The sequence below is a fragment of the Schistocerca americana genome, chromosome 9, assembly GCF_021461395.2.
Source record: "Schistocerca americana isolate TAMUIC-IGC-003095 chromosome 9, iqSchAmer2.1, whole genome shotgun sequence".
NCBI classification, from domain to species: domain Eukaryota; kingdom Metazoa; phylum Arthropoda; class Insecta; order Orthoptera; family Acrididae; genus Schistocerca; species Schistocerca americana.
The window spans coordinates 185,575,205-185,592,556 of NC_060127.1; positions in this window are offsets into that span (position 1 = coordinate 185,575,205).

Genomic DNA, 17,352 nt, shown 5'->3' on the forward strand with positions numbered 1-17,352 from the left:
TGCGAGAATGTAAAAGGTGAACCACCTGTGACGTAACTTGTTTATTGTCGAAGCGCCGTCAGAGATGCAGTGAGTTACTGACTTTGAAAACCGCGGCGCGAAAAACGGACAGAAGAAAAACACTTTTACACATTCTTTTGATGTACGAGAGATTCTCGATGAACAGTTACTCAGTTACTCATTTTCTCTTGTCTCTTTAACTTGTGTCGGACGCGCATGTCTTGCCGCCCTATTATTATTGTTAAAAATAATATTATTTTAGTGTAAAGTAAAAGCGCAATTCTAAAAGTGCGATACTGCATAGAGTAGATTTATTGTGCGGCGTGTATGTGAAAACGTGGTGGTGGTGGTGGTGGTTAGTGTTTAACGTCCCGTCGACAACGAGGTCATTAGAGATGGAGCGCAAGCTCGGGTTAGGGAAGGAAATCGGCCGTGCTCTTTCAAAGGAACCATCCCGGTATTTGCCTGAAACGATTTAGGGAAATCACGGAAAACCTAAATCAGGATGGCTGGAGACGGGATTGATCCGTCGTCCTCCCGAATGCGAGTCCAGGGTGTGAAAACGTCAAAGGAATTATTTTCATTACGAGAAGAGAAGTGCCAGTCGAAACGGCATCCATGTTAAATCCTTCATTGCAGTGTAAGTTCATCTATTAATTGCCATAAATTCAGAGTTAAATGGAACTGGTGTATGGACTATTTATTTAGTATAGAATCTATGTCTTACTTTTTCATGAATTTATTTAATTTTCTTTATGTTTCTGCCAAATAGAGAATTCACAGTCACTAATTCTTTCGTCGATATCGGACGGAAGTTGCATGCGGCAAAATATTTTCTCCGCGCCATATTCTACTGGTAAATGCACGATAAACTACGGTCCCTTAGGAAATTCATGTTGAGCTATCCAAAAATAATTATATTTTGAATAGGCATTTACTCTCCTCTGCAATGCAACTTCCGACTGATCAGACGATCCAACAAGGGACAGCCGCACACGGTCGGCGTTCGCAAATATATTTCCATCGCTGATTATAGCTATATGTTACAGCACAAAAGTAAACATACTGTTATAATTAGCGACTACGAACGGAGACATTTATAACTGTATCTTTATGTATACGCATTACGTAAACGTATAGTTATAAATACTAACTTGAGGTTTATAAGAAAATGGGCACTTATGTGAGTGTTTATTCTGCATCACGCCCATATACACCGCCTGACAAAAACAGCAGACCACCGAGAAGGGGTGGCGAAACGAAGGGAAACATGACGGTTTGACGGTGTGTGATGTTGGCAGCACTAGTTAAAAAGTCGAGTCAAATTTAGAAAGGATTCGGCAGTATGAGCCACTTGTCAGTGTTAAGTTGCATTCCGTGTGAATTGGATGTAGGCATTCATTCGACTGGGAATGGTGTCAATTAATTCGTTATATCGTCTGCTCAGTGAGCCGTGGCGCCATTGAGTTAGTAGACAGTTCTGTCTGGAGCCACTGGCTCAGGTGCAGTACCGACTATCCCTCTTGCGACCCCATTGCCAGTATGTACAGGCTCATTACAAATGATTGAAGCGATTTCACAGCTCTACAATAACTTTATTATTTGAGATATTTTCACAATGCTTTGCACACACATACAAAAACTCAAAAAGTTTTTTTAGGCATTCACAAATGTTCGATATGTGCCCCTTTAGTGATTCGGCAGACATCAAGCCGATAATCAAGTTCCTCCCACACTCGGCGCAGCATGTCCCCATCAATGAGTTCGAAAGCATCGTTGATGCGAGCTCGCAGTTCTGGCACGTTTCTTGGTAGAGGAGGTTTAAACACTGAATCTTTCACATAACCCCACAGAAAGAAATCGGATGGGGTTAAGTCGGGAGAGCGTGGAGGCCATGACATGAATTGCTGATCATGATCTCCACCGCGACCGATCCATCGGTTTTCCAATCTCCTGTTTAAGAAATGCCGAACATCATGATGGAAGTGCGGTGGAGCACCATCCTGTTGAAAGATGAAGTCGGCGTTGTCGGTCTCCAGTTGTGGCATGAGCCAATTTTCCAGCATGTCCAGATACACGTGTCCTGTAACGTTTTTTTCGCAGAAGAAAAAGGGGCCGTAAACTTTAAACCGTGAGATTGCACAAAACACGTTAACTTTTGGTGAATTGCGAATTTGCTGCACGAATGCGTGAGGATTCTCTACCGCCCAGATTCGCACATTGTGTCTGTTCACTTCACCATTATGAAAAAATGTTGCTTCATCACTGAAAACAAGTTTCGCACTGAACGCATACTCTTCCATGAGCTGTTGCAAACGCGCCGAAAATTCAAAGCGTTTCACTTTATCATCGGGTGTCAGGGCTTGTAGCAATTGTAAACGGTAAGGCTTCTGCTTTAGCCTTTCCCGTAAGATTTTCCAAACCGTCGGCTGTGGTACGTTTAGCTCCCCGCTTGCTTTATTCGTCGACTTCCGCGGGCTACGCGTGAAACTTACCCGCACGCGTTCAACCGTTCTTCGCTCACTGCAGGGCGACCCGTTGATTTCCCCTTACAGAGGCATCCAGAAGCTTTAAACTGCGCATACCATCGCCGAATGAAGTTAGCAGTTGGTGGATCTTTGTCGAACTTCGTCCTGAAGTGTCGTTGCACTGTTATGACTGACTGATGTGAGTGCATTTCAAGCACGACATACGCTTTCTCGGCTCCTGTCGCCATTTTGTCTCACTGCGCTCTCGAGCGCTCTGGCGGCAGAAACCTGAAATGCGGCTTCAGCCGAACGAAATTTTATGAGTTTTTCTACGTATCTGTAGTGTGTCGTGACCATATGTCAACGAATGGAGCTACAGTGAATTTATGAAATCGCTTCAATCATTTGTAATAGCCCTGTATAAGGAAGAGTTGGTATCTGTGGGTTGTGTCCTTAGAAGGTCTTTGCTTAGAGTTCGCTGGCGCGAGAGGGAGACACCAAGTTTGGGGACTGGCGGTAGCGACGCGACATGAGGCGGTCACGAGGTCCGATCGGCCGAAGCCACGAGCTGCGCAAGGAGGGCCTGCGCAGAGCCACGATACCGGAGCACTCCACCGGGGTGAGCGTCGGCTACAAGCCGCAGGCCGACATCCCGTGGGCTGGTTGGCGACATCCGTGTCGGACGACCGCTCTTGGCCTGTCCGCCCCCTTCTACATGGCTTTCATGGGCACCACTCAGTAACCGCTGCGACGCACCGTGCATCCATGGAGCTGCTTGCTGATAAAGGGGGGTAACATTCTGTAATGCTCGTGGTGATTTGTTTCATTCTCTACCCTGCCCTCATTACTTTCTGGTTAGTACCCGACCCTCCGAGTTTTACGCGGTCGGCTCTTTGCCCGTACATATAGGTAGTAGTATTGTACTAAGACACTAGGTGTCGTTTGAAGCCGGCCGGGGTGGCCGATAGGTTCTAGGCGCTACAGTCTGGAACCGCGCGACCGTTACGGTCGCAGGTTCGAATCCTGCCTCGGGCACGGATGTGTGTGATGTCCTTAGGTTAGTTAGGTTTAAGTAGTTCTAAGTTCTAGGGGACTGATGACCTCAGAAGTTAAGTCCCATAGTGCTTAGAGCCATTTGAACCGTTTTTTTGTCGTTTGAAAATTTGTCCCGCTATTATATTGCCTTTCCTTTCTGGTTTGTACTCGATCATTAATGTTCTAGTTAATCAGCTCTTGCTTGTAAATACAGCCGGAACAATTGTACTAAGGCACAGGTTGCCGTTAAAAAAAGAGAGACACCTTGTGGTTAGATTTAGCTGTTAACCGGTTCGTTTCTTTGATTCTAATTGTATTTCTCAGTCATTAGTTATAATCTTAAAAACCCATTGTACTAAGCTCTTCTCTTCCGCGTTTGAAACACCGTGTCATTATTGCTGTATTTTAGCTGGATCTAGTGCTTCCGTCGAGTAAGTTCTCTTGTAATAAGTGTTCACAAGTGATGTTTTAAGACGTTCCTTCAGAGGGGTGTTAATAACCTTGAAGATATTAACAGCCAACTGTCACAAGGGCTTTACTCAATTGTGAGGAAGGGAAGGGTTGGCGCCCCGTTGCACCTTTGTTGGCGATTAAAATGAAGAGGTTGGTTGCTTTGAAATAAAGCCTTATCATTGTAATATTGTTTCTTAACCTGTTTAACCTTTAAGCACAGGTGCTCATCTTAACCCCGGACCTTTCGACATGTTGTTGTTGTTGTTGTTGTTGTTGTTGTTGTGGTCTTCAGTCCCGAGACTGGTTCGATGCAGTTCTGCATGCTACTCTATCCTGTGCAAGCTTCTTCATCTCCCAGTACCTACTGCAGCCTACATCCTTCTGAATCTGCTTAGTGTATTCATCTCTTGGTCTCCCTCTACGGTTTTTACCCTCCTCGCTGACGTCCAATACTAAATTGGAGATCCCTTGATGCCTCAGAACATGTCCTACCAACCGATCCCTTCTGATATCGCCTTAATTCCTTCAAAACCCAACAGAGGAGAGCTTCGTCCTTCATGCAAACCATTAGTTTACTTCCAATTCTTGACTGCGGTACAGAAGACGAGACATGAATGCCGTTTACGCATCGCGATTATCAAAGATGTTTGATGATGAGTGTCAAACGTTGGTTATCGACAGAAATGAAGATTGGATATACTGCAGGTGGACAAGGATCGGAAGCACCGCAAAGGCTGGAGAAAGAGTGCGGCTACTGGTCTGGCCCTCACAGTCGTCTGACGCTAATCCTATTGAAAATGTGTGGTCCTAAATCTGAAGTAAGCAGCAAGGGAAAAAGTCACTTTCAAACGCCAATGCGAATTCCACGCATTTGGAGCTCTCTTCCACGTGAATACGCAGCCAACTTGGTTTCAAGCATGGCCTCGGAATAGCCAAGCAACTACTGAAACTGCGGGTCAGTAGACGTATTACAAATTGTAATTCCCTTTTTTTTATGGTCATATATGGCGTGTGTATATTAGTTTGTTGTCAAATACATTTTTCCACTGATTAACCCGATGGCTCAGATGGCTCTGAGCACTATGGCACTTAACTTCTGAGGTCATCAGCCCCTAGAACTTAGAATTACTTAAACCTAACTAACCTAGGGACATCACACACATCCATGCCGGAGGCAGGATTCGAACCTGCGACCGTAGTGGTCGCGCGGTTCCACACTGTAGCGCCTAGAACCGCTCCGCCACCCAACCGGCCTAATTAACCCGACCACGATCTTACTTAAAGACTGTATCTCGCCCGCTAAGTGGGGCAAGTTCTTTGTATTCCGGTCGCCTGGGATACAAAAACAGTGGCAGGCATTTTACGTGTGGTTGCGCGCCTTTGTCCCCCGATACACCACAGCGCATATGGCAGCAGGTTGTCTTGGAAGTTCTAACGCTCACTTCGACTCTACGGAACTTCTTAGAATAAACAACGACGTGATCACGCACAGAAAAAAGGTCGATTCGGCTAGACTAAACATTTTTACAAAAACGTAAAATGAAAGAGAGACAGAGAAAGTGTATGAGGATATTGAAAGGGTAATGCAGTATGCAAAGGGGGACGAAAATCTAATAGTCATGGGCGACTGGAATGCAGTTGTAGGGGAAGGAGAAGAAGAAAAGGTTACAGGAGAATATGGGCTTGGGACAAGGAATGAAAGAGGAGAAAGACTAATTGAGTTCTGTAACAAGTTTCAGCTAGTAATAGCGAATACCATGTTCAAGAATCACAAGAGGAGGAGGTATACTTGGAAAAGGCCGCGAGATACTGGAAGATTTCAATTAGATTACGTCATGGTCAGACAGAGATTCCAAAATCAGATCCTGGATTGTAAGGCTTACCGAGGAGCAGATATAGACTCAGATCACAATATAGTAGTGGTGAAGAGTAGGCTGAAGTTCAAGACATTAGTCAGGAAGAATCAATACGCAAAGGAGTGGGATACGGAAGTACTAAGGAATGACGAGATACGTTTCAAGTTCTCTAACGCTATAGATACAGCAATAAGGAATAGCGCAGTCGGCAATACAGTTGAAGAGGAATGGACATCTCTAAAAAGGGCCATCACAGAAGTTGGGAAGGAAAACAAAGGAGGTAGCTGCGAACAAACCATGGGTAACAGAAGAAATACTTCAGTTGATTGATGAAAGGAGGAAGTACAAACATGTTCCGGGAAAATCAGGAATACAGAAATACAAGTCGCTGAGGAATGAAATAAATAGGAAGTGCAGGGAAGCTAGGACGAAATGGCTGCAGGAAAAATGTGAAGACATCGAAAAAGATATGATTGTCGGAAGGACAGACTCAGCATACAGGAAAGTCAAAACAACCTTTGGTGACATTAAAAGCAACGGTGGTAACATTAAGAGTGCAACGGGAATTCCACTGTTAAATGCAGAGGAGGGAGCAGATAGGTGGAAAGAATACATTGAAAGCCTCTATGAGGGTGAAGATTTGTCTGATCTGATAGAAGAAGAAACAGGAGTCGATTTAGAAGAGATAGGGGATCCAGTATTACAATAAACCATGTGGTAGGTACGGTAATTCATTTAGCTAGCGTAATTATGTTGTTGTTGTTGTTGTTGTTGTTGTTGTTGTGGTCTTCAGTCCTGAGACTGGTTTGATGCAGCTCTCCATGCTACTCTATCCTGTGCAAGCTTCATCATCTCCCAGTACCTACTGCATCCTACATCCTTCTGAATCTGCTTAGTGTATTGATCTCTTGGTCTATCTCTACGATTTTTACCCTCCACGCTGCCCTCCAATACTAAATTGGTGATCCCTTGATGCCTCAGAACATGTCCTACCAACCGGTCCCTTCTTCTTGTCAAGTTGTGCCACAAACTCCTCTTTTCCCCGATTCTATTCAATACCTTCTCATTAGTTATGTGATCTACCCATCTAATCTTCAGCATTCTTCTGTAGCACCACATTTCGAAAGCTTCTATTCTCTTCTTGTATAAACTATTTATCGTCCACTTTTCACTTCCTTGCATGGCTACACTCCATACAAATACTTTCGACATGCAGCTTTCAAATTGAATCACTCCTGTCATCAATGGTGCTTATATAGTTTCATGCGTCGCAGAAGGGCATTTAATAAGACAGACTGTGTCCAGCGCGGTAGTAAACACAGCTGTTTCTCCCGATAACGGGTGGGCTGCAGGTCCGGCCGTCTTGTAATCATATTGCTGCCTGGTTTTCAATACAGGACTTCAGATTTCTTTTACATAGATTAAAAGCTTATTCAATTTAAGGTTTAAGGTCAAAAGAATTTTGCAAATTTGTTCATTTTTGATAAAGATAATTTTATGGTTAAATGCTTCTATTATACGTAACACAAACGTTATATTTTGGTAAATAAACAGGTTGCGTGAAAGGGAATTTGTGTTGGAGTCTGCTCCCTCCCAACTTTTCCTTAATTCCAGTAAGTACCACGTATCACTGAGGCGAGAGGGCCTCTAGCTGTTGTAACTGATCCTTGATGTCCTGCGTACTGTCTCTGAGACGCAGCTGACGTCCGAGGTAGACCCCCCCACCCGGCCTTCTGTTTATCATCAACCGCTACATTTCCCATACTGTCAGCAAGAGAAGGTATTTAATTATTTGTAGCGTTCACAGATTTTACGTACAACCAATTTTTTTTGTTTTTTGTTTTTTACAATCTGCAGATGAAGAACCTTGCTCTCAAATTCGTTAAAAGAATCTCTCATTGAGCTTTTGACAGCTGTTTTCGTTTCGCATAATTTCTGTTTGTCAGCGAGGAAGTGACTACGTTTGAAACGACTGTCCAAAATTCTCTGCTTTCTCAGCAGTGTGACGTCACGAGTTCGTTGCACTGCCCGTGTATCTCGTTGGCCCGCGATGGCGGCTGACACACCCTGACGCCAAGAGTAATACCGCTGTGGCTCTCCAAAACACGGTGGAAGCATGGGACCACTTCCCTGGTCGCCTTCGTTCGCGGTAGTGAGAAAACGCTATTCATCACTGAAGACAATGTGACGCAGTGCATAGGCAGTGGCTTGACTCAAAAATGGCTCAAATGGCGTACCGAACAAACCATCTGTCATCGGTACCTTACACCACATTACCTCATCCCGCCACTGCTGCCGTCTCAAGTGTTCTAAATGGCTCTGAGAACTATGGGACTTAACATCTGTGGTCATCGCCTAGAACTTAGAACTACGTAAACCTAACTAACCTAAGGACATCACACACATCCATGCCCGAGGCAGGATTCGAACCTGCGACCGTAGCGGTCGCTCGGTTCCAGATTGTAGCGCCTAGAACCTCACGGCCACTCCGTAAGCAGTGGCGACAGCACTCAAAGCGCTCCCGTTTGTGTCGTGTTGTGTTAACGGCAGCCTACGCACGGGACGCAAATTAGTTAGCCAGGCTGCTGCTACTTTCTGACCAATTGTGCGTTACGACGCAGAATTTAGCAGGGAGTCCGTTACCTGTTCTCGGGTGGCAGGTGCAGAAGGCGTGCTTGCTGAGAAACACGGCGACGCTCGCTTGTGGTGGTGAGACGAGGGCGGCCTGAACCTTGGGACTACTGCGCCTACCTTCAGTTCAGCACCAGCCCACTGAACATCGAATGCCCCACATATCTCAATATTGCACGATTCGACCAGCCGGCCAAACGGAGGCTCATCATATCCCCATCATATACGCATCCAGTGGCGCCTGTGGGCTCAGCATGACACTGCGGCCGGTCGGTACCTTTGGGCCTTCATGGCCTGTTCGGGAGAAGGAGTTTGACAAATAGCCCTGTTTCCACTCACATCTTAGGCAGCTACAATTCTGGCAACTAATTCCATCTCTGTATCCACTGGGGTCTCATACACAAGTGACCTTAGATACCCCCGTAGGAAGTAATCAAGGAGATTTAGCTCAGGTTTTCTCATAGACCGTCTCTTCAAAATCGGATGTGCGAATGGTCCTTATGTTGCCAGATCCCTCGTTTCTTCTTCCAGATGAACCATTCTCCCGCATCGTCGATTGAGAAAAATGATAGAAATGATCATTGGTCCTGATGGACGATGCCTGTCAGGAATTCGTTTCCTGTACAGCCTTTCAATAGCGAGAGCATTGCGACGTACTTACCCATGCACAAGGTGCATGTTAGTGAGTTCTGCGAACCTGTACCGGTGCTGCTCCATCGTATCGTACTGTATGTCTCTGACAGCACTGAGTAATAAATGGGTGTGTCGTTGATTCATAGCACATTCTGTCATGGGTCAATGTAAATACGATACAACAGAGCCACCGCACGGACAAGTAAACAAAACCTGTATCATGACTTCCTGGTAATCAAGCTCGTCGTCCTTGTTTCCTTGTAGATAATAAAGTAGGTACACGTAGATAAATAACATAGTACCTGTAAACTTGTACGCGTGTTAGTTGTAAATAGGCTGGAAAAAAGTAATGTTAGACAAAGCGATACTTAAGTTCACTACCACATCTCATTAATGTGGCTTTTCCGACCCCAGTTTCCCTACTTTAAGGGGAGATTTACTATCTTTTGGTTCAAAAAAATCGATTTTTTTTAAAATAGCATTTTTGGATCCATAAAAGTGTTTAGAATCCACCCCTGAAACGGTTTTTCCGAATACGGAACAGAAGTGTTTGTTATTCGCGGTTGAAAAAAAAAATGCACCTGCTTGAAATCGGCCTTTTTCACGCACCAGTTTTTTTTTCTTTCGGAGGACGACTTATTGTACCGGTGCTTGGGGGGAAACACACTAAATTCACATGAAAGTTTGAACGCGTGTATTTGGAAGATAGCCCCCGAGAATTTGCATTCTGGTGCGAAGACTTTGCGACTTTCCTGGCAGTGAACAGCTTCAGCGAAGGGTGTTCAGCAATTCTGAAGACCTTGACAACGATGGACGTCACCCTGGGACTCTATTCGACGCAGTTCGCCAAGCATTCGGGCGACCACCGGATTCAAGCGGCCGAAAACTGCTTGTCACTGGCCGTTCGAGCGGCTCTGAAGCAGCGCAGGGTGGCCCAGATCGAGCAGAACGCCCTCCATGAGGAAGAGGAAGAACTAATTTATGGACCTGGAATAGCAGATTGAACGTAAATTGCATAATATTGTATTTATATGTAGTCAAAACTTCAACTGCGTTTTTTCCTACCGCGCGGTATGGTAACTTCAAATCTACTGAACCTATTGGCATGATTCTTTGTTTCCGACGAAGCTAACTAAATTGTCTAGGAGTTGTACCACTTTTATTTCAAGCCATCAACTACAAATATTTTTACTTGGCCGACGAAGTCGAAAAATCGACGAAAAAAACCCTATTTGCTTTCAAATGGCCGCCATTTTGTTTCCTATGGTCCAAATAACTTAAGCGAGGTTCAACTCCTAAAGAATCTTATATACTTCGCTAACGTCAACTCAATTTTGATTTCAGACGAGCCGGCTGACCTATGACATACCGCGCGCGGAGGTCTACATCGAAATTTTGTTTCGTTGCGACGGCACTTCCGCCTTTGCTCTTCGACATTTCCGGTCGAAAAAATTCCATTTTGTAGAGGAAATATCAATAAACATTTTGACCAAATTTTTACACATCTATAACACATCCAGAGAAAAAAATTCTCGAAGAACATGCTTTTTTTCAGGCCAAAGATAGTAAACCTCCCCTTAAATTATTCTGTGGAGCGTTCTCTCTGTTTTGTTACATTCCCGCACGTTCTTACGGAGACACCCTGTATACGTATATCCTACCAGGCTTGGGAATGACACTGAGCACGAAGAGCGCTGAGCTGTGTGGTTCTTGTTCAATCTGATGCAAACAACAGCAACATCTATCATTTTCGTATCCACCGATGGTTCAAATGGTTCAAACGGCTCTGAGCACTATGGGACTTAACTGCTGAGGTCCCCTAGAACTAGTTAAACCTAACTAAGGACATCACACACATCCATGGCCGAGGCAGGATTCGAACCTGCGACCGTAGCAGTCGCGCGGTTCCGGACTGCGCGCCTAGAACCGCTAGACCACCGCGGCCGGCTCCACCGATGGTAAGTGCATGTACGAAGAAGAGGAGGGGATGACTAATAAAGTCATCAGAAGACCAAAACAAACTGCAAAACGAATTAGAAAAGATATCTGAATGGTGCGAAAAGTGGCAGTTGACCCTAAATAACGAAAAGTCAGAGTTCATCCACATGAGTGCTAAAAGGAACTCGTTAAACCTCGTTTACACGATAAATCAGTCTAATCTAAAAGCAGTAAATTCAACTAAATACCTAGGTATTACAATCACGAACAACTTAAGGGGGGTAAGACGTCAAACGGGCCGACTTGAAGCAAGAGAGGCAGCACAGGACATTTTAATTTCCACTGTCTATACTTTTAGAAATAAATTCATAAGCCTTTAACAGCATGACAAGGAAGGATTCAGTATTCATAGTCATAGCAGTGGAAGCTCAAAAACATAACAAAACACTTTTTTTACGCGTGAAATTTCATCATTTTTTCACTTACTACTGGCTGCATTTGTTGCTATAGGTACACTTTTTTTCCTAAGTAAGAGAGATTCTTCGATGACTTTTGCACAGCATACAAACCATAGTTACAGGTGTAAGAAAGTCTAGAAGTTATTTAATTTATGAAAAAATGAATGAACTGTTACATTTTAAACTTCATGTTTACAAAAAACTCAAGTTTTATAGCTAATTATCTCCATTTTTTCCACAGTTTTTTAAAATTCTGGAGTTTCATACACCTGTAACTACTGTTTGTATGCTATGAAAAATTCATCGAAGAATCTCTCTTACTCAGCAAGAAACGTGTACCTATAGTAACAAATGCAACCAGTAATAAGTGAAAAAAATGCTGAAATTTCACATGTAAAAAAAGGAATTTTGCTACGTTTTTCAACTTCCATTGCGATGAGTGTGAGTCCTCAATCCTTCCTGGTCATGGTGACAAAGATTTATGAATTTATTTGTAAAAGTATAGACAGTGTAAATTAACATACATCTCCTGTGGTGCCTCTCCTGCTCCAAGTCGGCCCGTTTGACGTCCTACCCCCCTTAAATTGGAAGGAACACATAGAAAATGTTGCGGGGAAGACTAACCAAAGACTGCGTTTTATTGACAGGACAATTAGAAAATGTAACAGACCTACTAAGGAGGCTGCCTACACTACACTTGTCCGTTCTCTTATAGAGTACTGCTGCGCGGTGTGGGTTTCTTACCAGGTAGGACTGACGGAGTACATCGAAAAAGTTCAAAGAAAGGCAGCACGTTTAGTATTACCTCGAAAGAGGGGGGAAGAGTGCCACAGAAATGATACAGGATTTGGGCTGGGTATAATTAAGAGAAAGGCGTTTTTTCGTTGCGACGGAATCTTCTCACTAAATTAGAATCGCCAACTTTCTCCTCCGAATGCGAAAATATTTTGTTGACATCGACCTACATAGAGCGGAACGGTCACCACGATAAAATAAGGGAAATCAGAGCTCGTAAGGAAAGAGATAGGTGTTCGTTCTTTCCGCGCGCTATTCGAGATTGGAGTAATAGAGAATTGTGAAGGTGGTTCGATGAACCCTCTGCCAGGCACTTAAACGTGATTTGCAGAGTATCCATGTAGATGTAGAGGCAGGAGCGACAGTCGTGGCGTGCGAAGTATAGATCTAGTGTCAATAAGGAGAGCTGTAATTCGCGTTAGGGTGTACGCGTTACGCACACAGGATCTCGAGCAGTCGTTTATGTCCACCGTTGTGATGTCGGCCTGTACGGAGGGGTCCAGTTAATCCAGACATGAGGCTAAGTGAGGTGTCCGCCGCTACTCAGAGTGCATGTGTGTCCTGACCTGGCGCACTGTGTTGTCGCCTGCGATTCGTCAGGTCGCTGTGGTGGCAGCGGGCCAGAGGCCGTCCCTGCCCCACACATCTGTCAAACCGGTTTGCGGCCACAACAGCCGCTGGAAATGTGTTGCCGCCTGGGAGGCCAGACTAGTCTCTCTCTCTCTCTCTCTCTCTCTCTCTCTCTCTCTCTCTCTGCGACATTTCTGCCACCACACAGCAGGAGAAGCTGACTGGCAAGATGCTTGCTGACATCGGTTTCTGGAAATCAGGCACAGGTCTGAAGCATGTTTCACTACACGACGTCCCGTCTCCTACTGCGCGGGACCCAGCCAGTTGGTTATCCGACACTAACTTGCTCCGGTGGGCGGAACTGCCGGAATTACCATTAGTCACCACTCAGCGCTCCAGTCACGTCATCCAACAGCTGTAGAAGAACGGGATTTGGACAGACGAATGTTAGGGATATACGTCTATGGGGATAAGAGAAATCCTATCTGCATCTTCATCCGCTTCCGTGGGATACTAAAACTTTAACGGAGCTGTAGGTAGTAAAAATTGCAAGTGAACAGAAAGGTCAGAATACATATAACAAGTAACAGAGGTCGTTGGCAGCGAGTGCTAATCGAAAATACAGGGTGTACATAAAGTTCGGGAACACTTTCAATTATTTATTGTACAGATGTCATACATATTGCATTTTGAAGGGAAACCCTGAAAGTTTTTTCCACAAACATTCGATGTACGAACCGCGCGCTATGCTGACTTGCTCGGAATATATGTAATGCTACGGGTCTACAAAGTGCGCAATGAACTTCAAAAGCGCTTTTCTCAAAAATCAAGGCTCGTCGCTAAAAAACAGAATAGCCAGGTACTCGGGGTATGTGCCTGTATAACGTATTTGAAGCGCATCAAAATCCGTGATTTACAGTATGGAGGGTCCCTTTGTTAGTGATTCCAGTATGAAGATGCGTTGTGTTTCATAGGCGCGCTCACCCGCAAATCTTTGAACACCGGTCAGCGATACTGCGGTACTGTACTCCTCTCGCACGTATGGCTTTTCAGGCGTGCCGGTTTCATTTCTATGGGTGTTAATGTACGACCGCAGAAGGTGGAGCAGCTCTTGGAACGAGAGGATACTCGGCGAATGGACTACCATTGTCCCGACTTAAATCGCACTGGGCACGTATCTACATCTACATTCTACATCTACATTTATACTCCGCAAGCCACCCAACGGTGTGTGGCGGAGGGCACTTTACGTGGCACTGTCATTACCTCCCCTTTCTGTTCCAGTCGCGTATGGTTCGTGGGAAGAACGACTGTCTGAAAGCCTCCGTGCGCGCTCGAATCTCTCCAATTTTACATTCGTGATCTCCTCGGGAGGTATAAGTAGGGGGGAAGCAATATATTCGATAGCTCATCCAGAAACGCACCCTCTCGAAACCTGGCGAGCAAGATACACCGCGATGCAGAGCGCCTCTCTTGCAGAGTCTGCCACTTGAGTTTGCTAAACATCTCCATAACGCTATCACGGTTACCAAATAACCCTGTGACGCTCTTCTTTGGATCGTCTCTATCTCCTCTGTCAACCCGACCTGGTACGGATCCCTCACTGATCAGCAATACTCAAGTATAGGTCGAAAGAGTGTTTTGTAAGCCACCTCCTTTGTTGATGGACTACATTTTCTAAGGACTCTCCCAATGAATCTCAACCTGGCACCCGCCTTACCAACAATTAATTTTATATGATCATTCCACTTCAAATCGTTCCGCACGCATACTCCTAGATATTTTACATAATTACCTGCTACCAGTGTTTGTTCCGCTATCATATAATAACGGATCCTTCTTTCTATGTATTCGCAATACTTTACATTTGTCTATGTTAAGGGTCAGTTGCCATTCCCTCCACCAAGTGCCTATCCGCTGCAGATCTTCCTGCATTTCGCTACAATTTTCTAATGCTGCAACTTCTCTGTATACCACAGCATCATCCGCGAAAAGCCGCATGGAACTTCCGACACTATCTACTAGGTCAGTTATATACACTGTGAAAAGCGATGGTCCCATAACGCTCCCCTGTGGCACGCCAGAGGTTACTTTAACGTCTGTAGACGTCTCTCCAATGATAACAACATGCTGTGTTCTGTTTGCTAAAAACTCTTCAATCCAGCCACGCAGCTGGTCTGATATTCCGTAGGCTCTTACTTTGTTTATCAGGCGACAGTGCGGAACTGTATCGAACGCCTTCCGGATGTCAAGGAAAATAGCATCTACCTGGGAGCCTGTATCTAATATTTTCTGGGTCTCATGAACAAATAAAGCGAGTTGGGTCTCACACGATCGCTGTTTCCGGAATCCATGTCGATTCCTACAGAGTAGAAAAATGGCTCTGAGCACTATGGGACTGAACATCTAAGGCCATGTCCCCTAGAACTTAGAACTACTTAAACCCTACAGAGTAGATTCTGGGTTTCTAGAAATAATATGATACGCGAGCAAAAAACATGTTCTAAAATTCTACAACAGATCGATGTCAGGGATATAGGTCTATAGTTTTACGCATCTGCTCGACGACCCTTCTTGAAAACTGGAACTACCTGTGCTCTTTTCCAATCATTTGGAACCTTCCGTTCGTCTAGAGACTTGCGGTACACGGCTGTTAGAAGGGGGGCAAGTTCTTTCGCGTACTCTGTGTGGAATCGAATTGGTATCCCGTCAGGTCCAGTGGAGTTTCCTCTGTTGATACTCGGGTGCATCGGAGAGACGTATTGAAACTCGTCGCCTTGTACTAAGGACGACGCACCAGTCGTCGACGGCGGTGGTAGAGGAACTGGACGCGCTGCCGCAAGATCTCCCTACCAACACTGTGGCCAGAATGAGTGCGCATTGTACAGGCACGCTGTCCATCAGACGTGATCTCACACCCTATTAAGAACCGTGGCCCGCCGTTTCTGATGTCCAGTGGAACACAATAAACCGCGGTGACCTCAGTGTAATTGTTGTCTTTGAATAAATACGGCATTTCTGTTCGTCTCGCTGCGTATTCCTTTCAGTTACCTTCTCTATTACACTGCAGCAGTTCTCTCAATGTACGGTCCATCTTATTATGTTACGTCATTCGTTAGTGACATCACATAAAAGATACTTTCGTCCTTACGTTTTGTCCGCCAGTGTACTTGTAAGATGTGATGTGGTGAAAATGATGAATACCAACCTTATAATCGGATTTTACCGGTACATTTGCTCTTTGGTGTATGCATTTGCCGGCCGGGGTGGCCAAGCGGTTCTAGGCACTACAGTCTGGAACCGTGCGACCGCTACGGTCACAGGTTCGAATCCTGCCTCGGGCATGGATGTGTGTGATGTCCTTAGGTTAGTTAGGTTGAAGTAGTTCTAAGTTCTAGCGCACTGATGACTCAGAAGTTAAGTTGCATAGTGCTCAGAGCCATTTGAACCATATTGTATGCATTTGTCTTACAATTACCTACACCAGTGTTTCTCAACAGGTGGTTCGCAGACCCCCAGGGGACCGCGAGCTATGCCACAGGGATCTGCAAGATGCTATTCGAATAAAAAATATTTTAAATATATTTCGTATGGTAACAGATGTTTTGTTTTGCTGCTTCCTGCATGAGCAGAGCTTCAACGAACGCTAACTTCTGCGTCTAGTGTCTTCCTAGAGTCAACTGACACTAGCACACTCTAGCGCAAAACTATAATTAGATAAAGGCAAATAGTTCTACTCTTTGCTATTAGACCGCGCACGCTGCCTCTTTGCAGCTGACAACTGACAGTCACTTTACACAGAAACTCGCATTTCAGGCGACAATTGGCCATTGCTAATTTGTTGCCAGTGCATTCACAGACCGTGTTCTTTACATATTCAATATTCTATTTTAATTTTCTCCTGTCATTTTCAGTTCATACTCAGTTTTTATTTTTTTAAGGAGTTTGTTACACTAAACACCCAGATTTGAATACAAAGATTTTGAGCAATAAGCAAAAATTCAACAATAACAATGATGGCTAAATTGAAAAAGTTTTAAGCTCAATATTTTTTCAATAATGAATATGTCAATGTTTTTTTCTAAGTATCAAAAATAGAAAACGTGTAAAAACTCTCTTAATTTGGCTTTTTTATGTACTTGATACTGGATATGACAAGGGACCGATCATGCTGGATGAGAGGGTCCTCGAGAAAATTTTGATAGGAACCCCTGATCTACATTGAAGGGCCAAAGAAACTGTAACACCCGCCTAATATCGTGTAGGGCCACCGCTAGCACGCAGAAGTGCCGCGGCGCGATGTGGTATTGACTCGACTAATGTCTGAAGTAGTGCTGGAGGGAATTGACACCATGAATCCTGCAGGGCTGTCCAAAAGTCCGTGAGAGTACGAGGGGGTGGAGATCTCTTCTGAGCAGCACGTTACAAGGCATCCCGGATATGTTCAATATTGTTTGTGTGTGCGGAGTTTGGTGGTCAGCAGCAGTGTTTAAACTCAGAAGAATGTTCTGCACT